We start from the raw sequence: 14,914 nt of genomic DNA, 5'->3' as shown, positions 1-14,914 counted from the left end.
TTACAATCTTCCGGACTTTTGTTAAAATCGTTTTTTTTTGCATTTCTTTGAAGTACTTAACTAAACTTTATAATTTTTAATAGCGACCTATGGGACCCCAAGACGGATCGAATGAGACCAAAACAGACAAAATCGGTTGAGCCAGTGCCGAGATAACCCAGTGCAAATTTTTTGATCAACATCCCACCACACACACAGACATTTGCTCAGAATTTGATTCTGAGTCGATATGTATACATGAAGGTGGGTCTAGGTGGTCAAATTAATAATTTCGTTTTTCGAGTGATTTTATAGCCTTTCCTCAGTGAGGTGAGGAAGGCAAAAATCCACTCTCTGCTTATACTCAAAGTGGCCGAACAAAATTTGATGCAATCAGGCTCTTTAATCATTGTCAGAGACAAATAAATTTGTGTCCAAAACATTGAGGATCTGGCAACCCTGTCTCAAGTTATTTAAGTGGTTATATATATAAACAATATATAAACTTTTTTGTAGCTGGATCTCACTTAAATTTGTGTAAACGATGTCCGGATCCATTATCCAACCCATTGAATGACCTTTCCAACGAATCCAAAACATTGAAGATCTGGCAACCCTGTCTCGAATTATGATCACTTAAGTGAAAATTATTCCTAGCAAGTTTAGTAAGTTTTTTTTCTTAATTTTTCTTACTCTTGGTAACACCTTTATTTACAAGCAATAACTGTTCCAAAATGGATTATGATGTAACACACAGCTGAAAGGAACTCCAAAACTCTGTTTTGTGCCTCAAAAGAACTTATTGTATCTTGATTAATCACCAATAAAACCGAATTTGAATTTGAATTTGAAGTGAAAATTGTGTACTTTTTTTCCGGATCTAAAATAATAGATGAAATGTATGCCCTAACCCTCCATATTACCCACTGTTGGCAAAGAGAGAGGAAGGCATCAACCACATAGGTGGATTAAGATAGTTTTAATACATAGAATAATTCAATTTTAGAAATAATTCTACCAAAAAGGGTTTTAATTCGATTTGTTATGATTCATTGCTGTTTAAAATATAATCAAACTGTCAACTGGGCCGTACCTGAACTATAGTCTGAATAGGAAATGCCGTGTTCAGATTACTGAAAAGCTTCAAACTTGGAAATCGATGAGCTTTTTTGCTGTGTATTTCTTTAACAAAAAAATAAAAAATAAAAATGGTGCACCATGTGGATTCTCATCAACTTTTTTATTAGACAGAGCTGACTCTTATTGAATTTAATTGGGTTGATTTTATGCTAAATTTTTCCCTCAAATTAAGTTGAAATTGCGAATGACTTCTATAAAGGTGTAAATTTACCCAATCTTTGAGTTGACTGATTTAAATCCATTTTCTTGTTATCTAATAATACTGAAATTATGAAGAACTTTACGTTAGATTACTTTGGTCCCAGTCATCTTTAGTAAGATAAAGTAATGTTTTCTTCTTGTTCTCACTGAAATCAGATGCAAAACTTACTAATTGCACAAATCCCCTCAACTGAACGACATTTGTACTAACAATTTCCCAATGTTTACTGGCGGCTATCTGGGAATTTATCAGCACTTCGACGCTGTCGTGCTATCATGTCGCACCCGCCATTTCGACGTTCCGAGAAAAACGCGTTTTAATGTTTGACCTTGAATAAACAAAAACGAGAGCACGCAATGTAAACAATAAAAAACACGTTTTGTTTGGTTGACCATTCTGTGCATTGCCCCGAAGTTTGGTTGTATTTGGTTGCCGGAGTCCCGAGTTATAATTACAAATGTTTACGGTAGTCTCACTTGTACGTGCGTCAAACACTTCCTGACCTGAAATCCCTTTGGCCAATTGTCGCTCTTACCTAAATTTTCAGGGAGTGACAAGATAGCACGACAAGATTGAAACTTATTTCATATGAAAAGTGACAAAAATCCGCGGAGCTTTTTTGGTTTTTATTGAATATCTCAGGATTGGAATCGAATTTTGGGGATCTGTGAAGGTCAAAAGGTGAGGCATTGTGAGCTGCACAAAATGGCGTTCTTAACTCAATTTGGCCCAAAATGCACGTACGACAAGTTAGCACGACGGCGACGACTTGATAACACTGGCTGGTTGGTTGTTCGCTTTCCACGTTCAAAATGCACCGCACATTACCGACAATCTCCACCGCAAGATAAGCCATTTTCTTGTTATCTAATAATACTGAAATTATGAAGAACTTTACGTTAGATTACTTTGGTCCCAGTCATCTTTAGTAAGATAAAGTAATGTTTTCTTCTTGTTCTCACTGAAATCAGATACAAAACTTACTAATTGCACTAATCCCCTCTACTAAACGACATTCGTACTAACAATTTCCCAATGTTTACTGGCGGCTATCTGGGAATTTATCAGGACTTGAAAAAAAATGCCTGGTTGGTTGTTCGCTTTCCACGTTCAAAATGCACCGCACATTACCGACAATCACCACCGCAAGATAAGCCAAGAATTCCAAGCCAGCGGCAACTATAATATCGGCGCGACGCCGCCGTCCAGAAATAGAGCATTGGTGCTCAAAAGAAAAACCTCCACAACTCTCTCCCTCCTTACTTTTCCATTTCCTCCTTTTATCGGAAGTCTGACAAGCGAGGGGGAGAGAGTGGGTGGAGCAACATCCACTCGAAAACTCGGGCTGCTTACCACTCAACCCAGCCACCCATCAAACTAACCAACCCAAACGCAACGGCTGAGGAATCGATGGCGGCCCCCCGATGATGACGATGACGACGACGCCGATGTGTCCATGATGTCGTCGTCATTCAGGGCAGAACCAGTTGGTGTCGGATTACTTGCCCGGTTGGGTCGGTTTTGGTGGTTGGTGTGCAATCGCGCAGGAGGACGTTCGGTTTTGTTTAGCGTCCGCTCCAGAACGCTTTGGTGGTCAAGGCATTGCTGGAAAAACGTCCCTAACCCTCCCTCGAATTGGCCTCGGTGTCGTTGGTCAACTGCTTCAGGTGAAGGCGATGCACTATCACAGAATGCAGTGATAAGAATAGTGGTGTCAAGTCAAGTGGTGACCGGATGCACATGCACGCAAATCAAGGACAAAAAAGTCAAGTGTACAAAGTCCTTGCAGCTGAAGGACGATCCGGTGGTGGTGAACTGGTGCACTCCTTTCGGATGGTGCTAATCCTCTGGTCTGAGTTGAGACAGGCGCCAAAATTTATCTCATTTGTCGCAGTAAGTTTTTTTAGGGCTGAGACAATACAATGTATGTGTGGATGGCAATACAAATCTTAACTCAGCTAAAGTGCTGCGTAAGCTATTTTGTTTTTCGTTTTGACCGGCTAAAGTGGCTGGTCTCATTCATTATGAAATGCAATTTGAATGTGGGTCATTCATAAATTATAATCTAGTGTCATACATTTTGAACATTTTAAATCCATCAAATAAAACTAAGGAAAATAAAAGCCTCGTTTCACGAATTTACAGCATCGTACAGCCCAATTCTTGCAAAGCATGAATAAGATCAGCGGATATTGCCTCGACTTTAAAATTGTTGATCACTTTATTATAAGTTTATATTTGCTTTATAAACAAGTTTTGTTTTCACTTGCATGAATCAAATTTTTCGCTCTACAGCATGGCCTTAATGTTCTCTAATGCATGAATGCTACTCGAAATTAGGTGTTCGAAGGCTTGAATCGACAAGGCAATGCAAACCTCTTTTTACAATCCGGAATTCGGCCATCCATAAACCACGTGGACATTTCAGGGGAGGGGGGGGGGGGTTAAGCGATTGTCCACTTTCCAATAAGTTTTGTTGTATGAGGGTGGAGGGAGGGGGGGTGAGATCCAAAAATGTGTCCACGTGGTTTATGGATGGTCCCCAACATTTGAAATGTGTTCCCAACTGCCGACCAGTGACTCTACCGAAGCATATTTATCTTCAAAAGATCGTTTTTTTTTCATTTTTGTTTCATGTTTTTTTTTCTACATACTGCAAACAGTGATTGTACCATCAGTGCCTTTGTTGTAAAAGATTTCTTTGATCTACTTCTTTATCCTTGTTGACCCATTTATCTCATGTTGCATCATAAGAAATCTTCGTTACCCTACCAGCAGATTACATTCTATGGTGAAAACTGAATCTTTTGAAAGAATAATGTAGGATTTGTTTGCCCACTAAAGTGAATCCAAATTATTCATTAAAATGTTACAATCAAAACTTGTCTTCAGTGAAATCAAAACTTTACATAAAGTTCCATAGTTTTCAAGTCTGACAAGCATGTCTCTATTTATAAAAACTTAAGTATTATTTATGTACCTTTTTGAAGCCGGATTGCACTTATTTCTGTATTTGAAAGATATTTGAATCCGTCATGCAACTTATTGTTGATTAGCCTACAACAGTCTTAAAAATTGAAGATCTGGCAACCCTGTCTCAAGTTATGACCACTTTAATGATATTTGTTTACTTTTTAAGCCAGATCACGCTTATATGTATGGAAACTATGTCCGTATCCACAATCGTACCTATCGTAAGGTGTGCAATCAAAATACCTTCCCAACCAGGGTTACCAGGTTGCTAGATAAACCGGGAATGCATATTTTTCAAGTGTCAGCTGGAATAAAGTTTAATTCTTCTCTGTTTCAGATATTGACACATTTTGCCAGATTTTTCACTTAATGCTAATTTTGAACAACTTTTTGATTAAAATGAACAAATGTAATAGAAAATATGAAAAAATATGTGTTTTTCTCAAAGAAAATGTAAATTCTACATTTTTGAGGCCATAAAATCAGTTCAATTTATGTTTATTTCTTGTACTAAGCATAATAAATTTTATTTTACTTATAAATTAGAGAGTTATGGATATCCTTTCATCTCAGCACTATCAGTAATCGCTGGATTAAATTAATTTGTTACACTAGGTTAAAAATTGCTCGATAAAATCAGTTAAAACATCTGAATTCTTTTAACTTTAAATTCATATCCTCCCTCCCCTTCACCATTCAGAATTGTTAGATTTTCGTCAGCCAGATTTTTCTGGATTTTTAATTTTGACCTGGGAACCCTGTTTCCAACGAGTCTTAAAAGATCTGGTAACCCTGTCTCTAGTTATTGTCAATAAATGACGAGTTGAGCTATCTTCTCGTAGTCTAGTTTGAGCCAAATGAAATAAAAAATTCATATATTTGCAAGTTTTTTTTTTTTGCAGTTTACGGCTCACTTCATTTTTTGAAGGTGCAATTTAGATTTTTGTAAAAATATGCTCAAGGGGTATAAGAAGCCTCAAAACAACACCCTAAAATTTGTGCTCATTTCATTTAAATTTTGTATGGGAAAACCTTATATTTTGTATTTTAGTTTATTTTATTTTCATTATGAGACCAACACAATAGTGTTACAATTCTCTAAAACTTTCCCCAAAAAAAGCTGGTTCTATTATGCTTCTGTCAAAACATGCATGTTGCTCAAAACTGGTCTCAAACGTGTTTTGCCTTCCTCACTGAGGTAAGGCTATAATCCTGCTCTAAAATTGAACTTTTTATTCAAAGCTCGAAAACCCGCCTTGATGTATAAGTGAAGTGCTTCTGAGGACGCGCAGTCCTGTTTTCTCGTGATAATTTTTGTCTCTTTTGTGTCGCTGTTCGTGTGCATGGGGTGATTGGTCATAATAATTAAATAATGCCTTCATAAGTGAAGTGCTTCTGGGGACGCGCAGTCCTGTTTTCTCGCGATAATTTTTGTCTCTTTTGTGTCGCTGTTCGTGTGCATGGGGTGATTGGTCATAATAATTAAATAATGCCTTCATAAGTGAAGTGCTTCTGAGGACGCGCAGTCCTGTTTTCTCGCGATATTTTTTGTCTCTTTTGTGTCGCTGTTCGTGTGCATGGGGTGATTGGTCATAATAATTAAATAATGCCTTCATAAGTGAAGTGCTTCTGGGGACGCGCAGTCCTGTTTTCTCGTGATAATTTTTGTCTCTTTTGTGTCGCTGTTCGTGTGCATGGGGTGATTGGTCATAATAATTAAATAATGCCTTCATAAGTGAAGTGCTTCTGGGGACGCGCAGTCCTGTTTTCTCTTGATAATTTTTGTCTCTTTTGTGTCGCTGTTCGTGTGCATGGGGTGATTGGTCATAATAATTAAATAATGCCTTCATAAGTGAAGTGCTTCTGAGGACGCGCAGTCCTGTTTTCTCGTGATAATTTTTGTCTCTTTTGTGTCGCTGTTTGTGTGCATGGGGTGATTGGTCATAATAATCGAATAATGCCTTCATAAGTGCAGTGCTTCTGGGGACGCGCAGTCCTGTTTTCTCGCGATAATTTTCGTCGTAAATGATCGTAAAAATTTATTCCAACATTCAGTTTTAGTATTAACTCATCAAACTATCGATTTTATGAAGAGTAAAGCGTCATTTATTTACTATTTTTGAAATTTGCTCGCGTTATCTAAATGGTAAAAACAGTAAAAATATACTGATAAGTCCAGCCCATAGCACTACTGCTCGGCTGGCACGCGTACGATAAAAATAAACTATTTTAAATAATCAATTATCTATCTTTCCGCAGCCGGCTGCCTAAGATCTAAAAAATTTCAACCGATAAACAAAATGCTCATGGTCACATCACTGCCACTCGTGAATCCTGACCTCATACCCATCTACTAACCCCCTCAAAACTCATGTGATACTTTGTCGGAGAAGCAGTCGATTGGGCGGTCTCTATCACTCAAGTATCGGACTAACATTCCCATCCACTTCCCCGTGACCCTACCACTGGTCGTGGCCGGCGCCGGTATTGATCAGCATGATAGGGGCCTTTGAGAAGTTGCGAAGCGAGGAAAGATAGCACCCACTCATCTTCCACGGCTCGTGGATGTAACTTCTGGAGGTCCTGGTCAATAACGGAGTAGCAACTGCGGGTGGGCACCTATGCTTATGCTTATGCTTATGCTTAAAGCTCGAAAACCCGCCTTGATGTATACATATCGACTCAGAATCGAAAACTGAACAAATGTCTGTGTGTATGTGTGTGTGTATGTGTGTGTGTATGTGTGTGTGTATGTGACCAATAATGTCACGCAGTTTTCTCAGCACTGGCTGAACCGATTTTGACCTAACCAGTCGCATTCGACTTGGTTTAGGGTCCCATACGGTGCTATTGAATTGTTTGAAGTTTCGATAAGTAGTTCAAAAGTTATGTATAAAAATGTGTTTTCGCATATTTTCGGAAGTTGAATAAATGGCAGTAAACTGAACCAAACATCATCATGCTATACATCGTTAGTTAGGTAATTGAAAGACCTTTCCAACGAGTCCAAAATATTGATAATCTGGCAACCCTGTCTCGAGTTATAACCACTTAAGTGATATTTATGTACTTTTTTGTAGCCGGATCTCACTTAAATGTATGTAAACAACGTCCGGATCCATCATCCGACCCATCGTTGGTAAGGTAATCGAAAGACCTTTCCAACGAGTCTAAAACATTGACGATCTGGCAACCCTGTCTCGAGCTCTGACCACTTAAGTGACATTAATGTACTTTTTTGTAGCCGGATCTCACTTAAATGTATGTAAACAATGTCCGGATCCACCATCCAACCCATCGTTGGTTAGGTAATCGAAAGACCTTTCCAACGAGTCTAAAACATTGAAGATCTGGCAACCCTGTCTCGAGTTCTGGCCACTTAAGTGATATTTATGTACTTTTTTTGTAGCCGGATCTCACTTAAATGTATGTAAACAATGTCCGGATCCATCATCCGACCCATCGTTGGTAAGGTAATCGAAAGACCTTTCCAACGAGTCTAAAACATTGACGATCTGGCAACCCTGTCTCGAGTTCTGGCCACTTAAGTGATATTTATGTACTTTTTTTGTAGCCGGATCTCACTTAAATGTATGTAAACAATGTCCGGATCCATCATCCGACCCATTGTTGGTTAGGTAATCGAAAGACCTTTCCAACGTGTCTAAAACATTAAAGATCTAGCAACCCTGTCTCAAGCTATGACCACTTAAGATGCCACTTATGAGCCCTTGAGTGATATGTGTGTTTTTTGTATTCGGAACTTAACGAAATCAGACGAAATTTGTGTCCAAACCCATCATATCACATATCACCCATTGTTGGAAAAGAGTGAGGAAGGCACCAACCACATAGGTGGATTAAGTTAGTTTTTTACTTGAAAATCACGTTTTAGTCCAGCTTTGAGCATGTTGCACCTTTTGACTGAGCAAGATAGCACCATATTGTTTTCGGGAAAGATGTAGAGAATTTTCTCAATGTTAATGCTTATGTGTTTGTTTAAAAAATTAGTGAAAAATAAAAATGATAAAAATCATTCTGTAAAAAGCAGGTTTTTCCATACAAATTCCCATACAAAATTAAAATGCAATGCGCAATGTATGGACGCAACCAATCGCTCCAAAATTTTGTAGAGTTGTTCAGAAGCCTAAAAGCACCAAAAAACCTTGTGCTGAAAAATCGATTATCATGACCCTAAGACAAAGTTTTTATTTGCGCAAAACATAGTGAAAGCAAAAAAAAACTTGAATCATGTTTTAAATTTAAAAATCTTAGCTTAAATTTTACATTTTCGTAATATTATAGCATTCTTTTTTTAGTATTGTACTTTTTCTTTAAGAAATAATTTATAAAAAAAATTACATTTTTCAAAAGAGTTAGCATTGAATTACTATAACTTGAAAACGGTGCAATTTGTCAAAAAAAAAAAACATTTTTTAATCATTGATAGAATCATACCAGATTTTGCACCACGTTGAACTCAAGCAAAGTAATGCTTTTAAAAAAATCGAAAATATAATAGTACGTATTTAGGGAAAATAATCTTAGTATTAAAAAGTCAAGTACCAAAATGGAGTTTTTTGTAACTATTTTTTAACTAAAAAGTCCTAATCATAACATTCAACTTTGCCGAAGACATCAAATGAAAACGTATGGAAAACTGTATTGAAAAACAAAATATGCTAAATTTCTTCTTTTGTCAGGGAAAGAATGAACTAAGTTTCGCCCAAATCAAAAAGATACAAATTTAAAAATTTCGAGCAGGTCTGTAAAAAGTCATGTATTTTTTGTTATTCTGCAGGCCAGACTCGATTATCCTTCCTAAACATTGAAAAAATGCATTTGGGAATTTATTAGGCAATCATCCATCAATATTTTCTGAAATGGAGTCACAGAACTCGAATTTGATGTTAAAAGCAAGAAAAAAAAAACTGAACCGTAAACGGTATTTCTAAACGACCCCAAACGCTGATTGGCTTCGGCTTGAACTTCATTCTGCGAGTTTCCCTCTGTTTTCCATCATCATCTACATCGTCGGTCGCGTCGTCGTCGTCGTCGTCTACATCTTGGTTTGCCGGCACGTCCACGTTATTAATACGTATATAAATAAGAAATGCTAAGCCGTTGTTGCTGCTGCCGCTCGAGTTCGCTCCGCTGGCCTCATCGATTTCTCATTAGTGTTCGGACTGACATTTGGAATGCGCTCCTTTCGACGATGTTTTCGAGCGGGCTCAGCATTTTGTTGTGCATCAGCTAACCGAGGATTACGCCGAAGACGACGACGACGACGACGACTAAGACGCCATCACTAAACGATGTTTACAGCTGATGACGGGTACTAACGTTACGTGGAATGACGAATCGATGGATTTGTTTCCTTCCAGTCTATTTAGTTGGTAACAACACCTGTATAAAAATACACGTGTTGAAAGGAAAACAGGTAGTTCAGGAAGCAACAGTAATTTTTGGAGGCGGTAGCCTCTATGGTATGTCATGAATGCTACGGCAGCGTTCTGGGATAATTTTCTTGCAAGACACAGTGAAACTCAGCTGAAGACTAATTTTGGTAATGTATTGGTTAGTGATAACACCTTTGATAAAAAAAAAGTTTAAGTTTAATTAGACAAACTTTGGTAAGAACTAGTATAAAAGTCGATTTGCAAAATCATAGAAAATTTATCTATAAGTGAATATCTAAGATTGTTTTTGTTTCTGCTTAATTCACAAATATTTATTTTATGTTGTCAATTAAACAAGCTGTAAAAAAAAAACTTTCTCAAATTAGTTTCAAGGCTAGAAAAAAACACAATTTGCAATAAAATAAAACTCCAATCTCCCCAAGCTGCACGCTTAAGCCACAACTACCAAAAGATCAAAGCCACAACCGTGTAGAATATAATCCAGCAAAACGACCTGGAATTATCCTGCCATTGCTGCTGGTCCTGCAGATTCCCTCCAACGGAGGGAATTTAATTTCGTAGAACAAATCCCACCAGAGCAGCACCTCTGAGCCCACGTCAGAGCGCTCGGGGTATCAACACTGACATCACTAGCCCAGGAAAATCTCTGTATCGAAACGTTCCGAGAGCCACCGCTTGGCGGCATTGTTGGAGGGAAAATAACATCAACAAAAAAAAAAGTAGCGACATGAAAAACAGAAGAAAAATAAAACGTCACCAGTGGTCCCCGGAGCGGAAATGATGGCCGTAAAGGACGGTGCTTTTTCCGCCCTGGCGGTCCACCGGGGACGCACAAAAAAGCTGAATTTAGTCAACCTACCCGGTACCCGGGGGTTCAACGGGGTAAAACTAGTGTTGGAAGTTGATTTCATTTTTCAGAGAACACTTCGCTTTTTGATCAAATTTAAAAAATAAATCATTTTGTAATTTCTAACAAGATTCAATTTACCTTATTTTCCAAAAAGTGCTCCATCATAAAACCTCAGCTTTATTAGACGGTTATGCTGAGAACTGTAACTCCTTCAAGGCAGTGCACTCGAGCATGGAGGTACCTCTATAGAAATGTTCGTAGGAAGAAAGCTTTAGTCAGAGTAGTCTTTTCTTCCCGACAAAGAGTGGGTGTTTCTTTTCTTTGCTGATATTTGGAGACTTTACTTACATTTGTGAGATTTTCTTACCTGGATTTCAATTGAACATTAAGAATTTGTTGAAGAATCTTTTATTAAATTTAAATCAATTTATTTGAACTAGATAATTTAAGTAAATATCTATTCTAAGCTCCTCTTCCAACTTTATCATCCAACTTTCAGTATCGTCTCCGGTAGCCACCGGAAAATTGCTGGAAAGGAAAATCGATTTCCTTCCTCACCTGTTCATCTCGTGCACATCTCGAGGGTATCATCCAAATCACGGGCGGCGAATCAGACACCCTGCTTTTATCCTTCACACGAACGAACCTGGCTGCTGTCCTTCAGTCAATCAATTTCAATCACGTCGGGCGCAATATTTCGCACGCTGTAGCTGATTCTTTGGCAGACGCAGACGGACAGGTGGTGCGAGCGCGTCGTCACGTTTGATTAACGCGATAAGGACGTGTGTGGAAAACGGAAAACGGGATTCTGATCTCTTCAACGTTCTGTTTACGCAGCATCCTTCGTGATCTTTTGTATTTTAATTTGGATGCTTTCATTTGTTTAAGCATTTATCCAAATGAGTGGAGCTATCGTGATTGGAATAAATATATTTGATACAATCCGTTTATTTTTTGATAAAAGCATGCAAAGCAAAAGAAACGATTTAAGTTTTTTTTAATTTAAGTGAAACATCAAATCAAATGTAACAACTCTAGGATAATATACCTCAATATCCAACCCCTAAACCCCCACTGAACATAGCAAGGACACTAAACCCTAATGACCAACATTAGAGTTCTTTACTTTTCTGTCCATTGCTACACCCAAAACTGGGCAACAATCATCCAAGAGAATCATGGCCTCGAGTCGTTTACGGACGCAGAGAACAAAGCTCAAACTCACCGAGAGAATTGTGGCCTCGAGTTATTACCAAAGTTCATCCGTTTAAAACAAATTATAAATAGTCTCGACTGCGGGAATCGAACCAGGACCCTCTTACACACTATCTCAATGCTTTTTTTATGTGGCCTCGGCCGGCAAAGCTTGGTACAGTACTTGTTCGGTAACTGGGCTGAGAACGTATCCCAGTTACCGAATGCTGCTCGCTTACTGGGCTGAACGAAAATGATGAGGGGAACGTCAATGCATTATATTTCTTTAAAAAAAAAAATAAAAAGGACAAAAAAAATCACAGCAAACCTTTTAAAAATCCTTTGAATATGACACAAAATTTTATAAAAACTTAAACATTATATTTTATTTGTTGATCATTATTTTTGCATCGGCTGACCCCTCGATCATTTAGCTTTGGCATTGTTTTTTGACGTTTTTCTGCTTTTTAACTGGGCGCCCTGTTATCGAGCTCCCTGTTAAAAAGCAGCCCAGTTACCGAACAAGTACTTTATTTGATGTCTAAAACTTGAACTTGGAAATATGGAGGGTTTGGTTGTCAACCCTTGCTTGATCCAGACCCGTCTTGTATCATTTGAGTTTTGTATACTTGTTGATGCAAAAAGACGAGGTGGTTTTGTGCCTTTTTGAGAGCGTGTCTCGAGAATATGTTAGACAGAGTGTGATTCCTAATTTTAAGTTTTTTCAACATTTTTTAAATATAAAACATGCCATCTTTAAAAAAATTAACACTACAAATATTGCTTTGCACCATGGCTCAAAGGATTCTAGCATTAAATATCATGAAACAATGACATTGCTCCAACGAACAGCGTACCGCTTGCAGTTGTCATTACATGCAAAGCAGTGCAACGATTTAATCGTGAGCATGAGCATGAGCATGAGCATGGTTGACTGCCAATGAGCTGCTACTCCGTTATTGACAGATCAGCTGAAGTTAAACAATGAATCAAAAATGATCAGTGGGAGCCAACCATCCGTTCACTGTTTAACCTCTGAAGATCCCTACTTTATTAGTCAATACCGGCGCCCTCCCAAGAAGCCTGCAGTTCAACGAAAGGGAGGAATGTTAGTCCGATAGTTGAAGTTGCAGACTCATCAAGCACATAGTTTTTCGCTATATACTTGTTGATACCGCTACAGCATCTCCTTCAAGCATCACGTGATTAATATTTTTTTGGGTTAGTAGGATAAGGTATTGGCTTTTCGATGCCTCCCGAGCTACGACGCTATGGGGAGGACTTTCATAACAGACCCGTCGGCGAGCCTTCCGAGCAACGATGCTATGGGAAGGTCTTTCTGGTTAATACAAAAACTCACTCACACACAGTTATTTTGCTCCACTATTAACTCAACGATCCAAATTGTCAGTGCGTCTTTCATTCATTATATAGAAATGGCAAAAAATAAAACCTTATTCGAAAAATTTAAACACAATCCACCCGACGCCGTGCCTTCCGATCAACGATGATATAGGAAGGGCTTTGAAAGAAGGGCACAAAAGAAATCACTTTTCACTCCGAATATTTTTTACGACCACGCGCTCCCTTTGCCAATTATGCACTGATGACGCTGCATTTTCAGAGGGCAATCTTCTCCTCGCAGCACACAATACACGACAAAAATGCGAAACAAAAGGCAAACACCAAAAAAAAATCACTTTTCACTCCGAATATTTTTTTACGACCACGCGCTCCCTTTGTCAATTATGCACTGATAACGCTGCATTTTCAGAGGGCAATCTTCTCCTCGCAGCACACAATACACGACAAAAATGCGAAACAAAAGGCACACACAAAAAAAAATCACTTTTCACTCCGAATATTTTTACGACCACGCGCTCCCTTTGCCAATTATGCACTGATGACGCTGCATTTTCAGAGGGCAATCTTCTCCTCGCAGCACACAATACACGACAAAAATGCGAAACAAAAGGCACACACAAAAAAAAAATCACTTTTCACTCCGAATATTTTTACGACCACGCGCTCCCTTTGCCAATTATGCACTGATGACGCTGCATTTTCAGAGGGCAATCTTCTCCTCGCAGCACACAATACACGACAAAAATGCGAAACAAAAGGCAAACACCAAAAAAAAATCACTTTTCACTCCGAATATTTTTTTACGACCACGCGCTCCCTTTGTCAATTATGCACTGATAACGCTGCATTTTCAGAGGGCAATCTTCTCCTCGCAGCACACAATACACGACAAAAATGCGAAACAAAAGGCAAACACCAAAAAAAAAAAATCACTTTTCACTCCGAATATTTTTACGACCACGCGCTCCCTTTGCCAATTATGCACTGATGACGCTGCATTTTCAGAGGGCAATCTTCTCCTCGCAGCACACAATACACGACAAAAATGCGAAACAAAAGGCAAACACCAAAAAAAAAATCACTTTTCACTCCGAACATGTTTACGACCACGCGCTCCCTTTGCCAATTATGCACTGATGACGCTGCATTTTCAGAGGGCAATCTTCTCCTCGCAGCACACAATACACGACAAAAATGCGAAACAAAAGGCAAACACCAAAAAAAAAATCACTTTTCACTCCGAATATTTTTACGACCACGCGCTCCCTTTGCCAATTATGCACTCAAGCAGTGCAACGATTTAATCGTAAGGATTAACTCGTCCAATTACTATTCGCATTTCGTACAACATTGGCAGCCGTTTGGGACCGATTCCCATGCTGCTCGCAAGAGGAGTATTACAACGATTACAATACCACTGCTGCGTAGTAACATCTGCGTTTGTTTCCAGGGATTTTCTGTACTCAACTTGCTAAAGGGGTCATCCACAAATTACTTTCCCTTTGAAGGTAGAGAGGGGTTTGATGACCCATACCCAGTTCAGTTTTTTGTTATTAAAAGAATGCAAATCAATAAACATGCTGATACTAAATCACGTGATTCATGGATAACCCCTAACGTCTGTAGTTGTGGAGCTATTTTCCGGCTGTACATTTTGTATATTCTAATTAGTACATGTGTTCATAATTAATTGCCCTCCCCTCACAAGACCGTACTTCGTCGGTTGAAAACAGTGCCGAAGGCCAGTATCAGCAGGTGTCACCCAATCGTGCATGAAATTAACACCAATGT

At 38.6% G+C, this 14,914-nt stretch overlaps 1 protein-coding gene across 11 annotated transcripts in view; it reads left to right on the top strand.

Moving 5' to 3' along the window:
* LOC120429283 (afadin) overlaps positions 1–14,914 on the top strand; it is a 154,538-nt gene that overhangs the window by 86,074 nt on the left and 53,550 nt on the right. Inside the window, exon 1 of one of the 11 annotated variants that reach the window (XM_039594513.2) lies at positions 2,831–3,214. The exons of the other annotated variants lie outside the window; for them this stretch is intronic. The gene's annotated coding sequence lies outside the window, so the exon portion shown is untranslated. Of the gene's footprint in view, positions 1–2,830; positions 3,215–14,914 lie in introns of those variants that run through there. 11 annotated transcript variants of the gene reach the window in all.

This window comes from Culex pipiens, chromosome 1 (assembly GCF_016801865.2).
Source record: "Culex pipiens pallens isolate TS chromosome 1, TS_CPP_V2, whole genome shotgun sequence".
Classification (NCBI taxonomy): Eukaryota; Metazoa; Arthropoda; class Insecta; order Diptera; family Culicidae; genus Culex; species Culex pipiens.
This window is presented reverse-complemented; position numbering and strand designations above follow the sequence as displayed.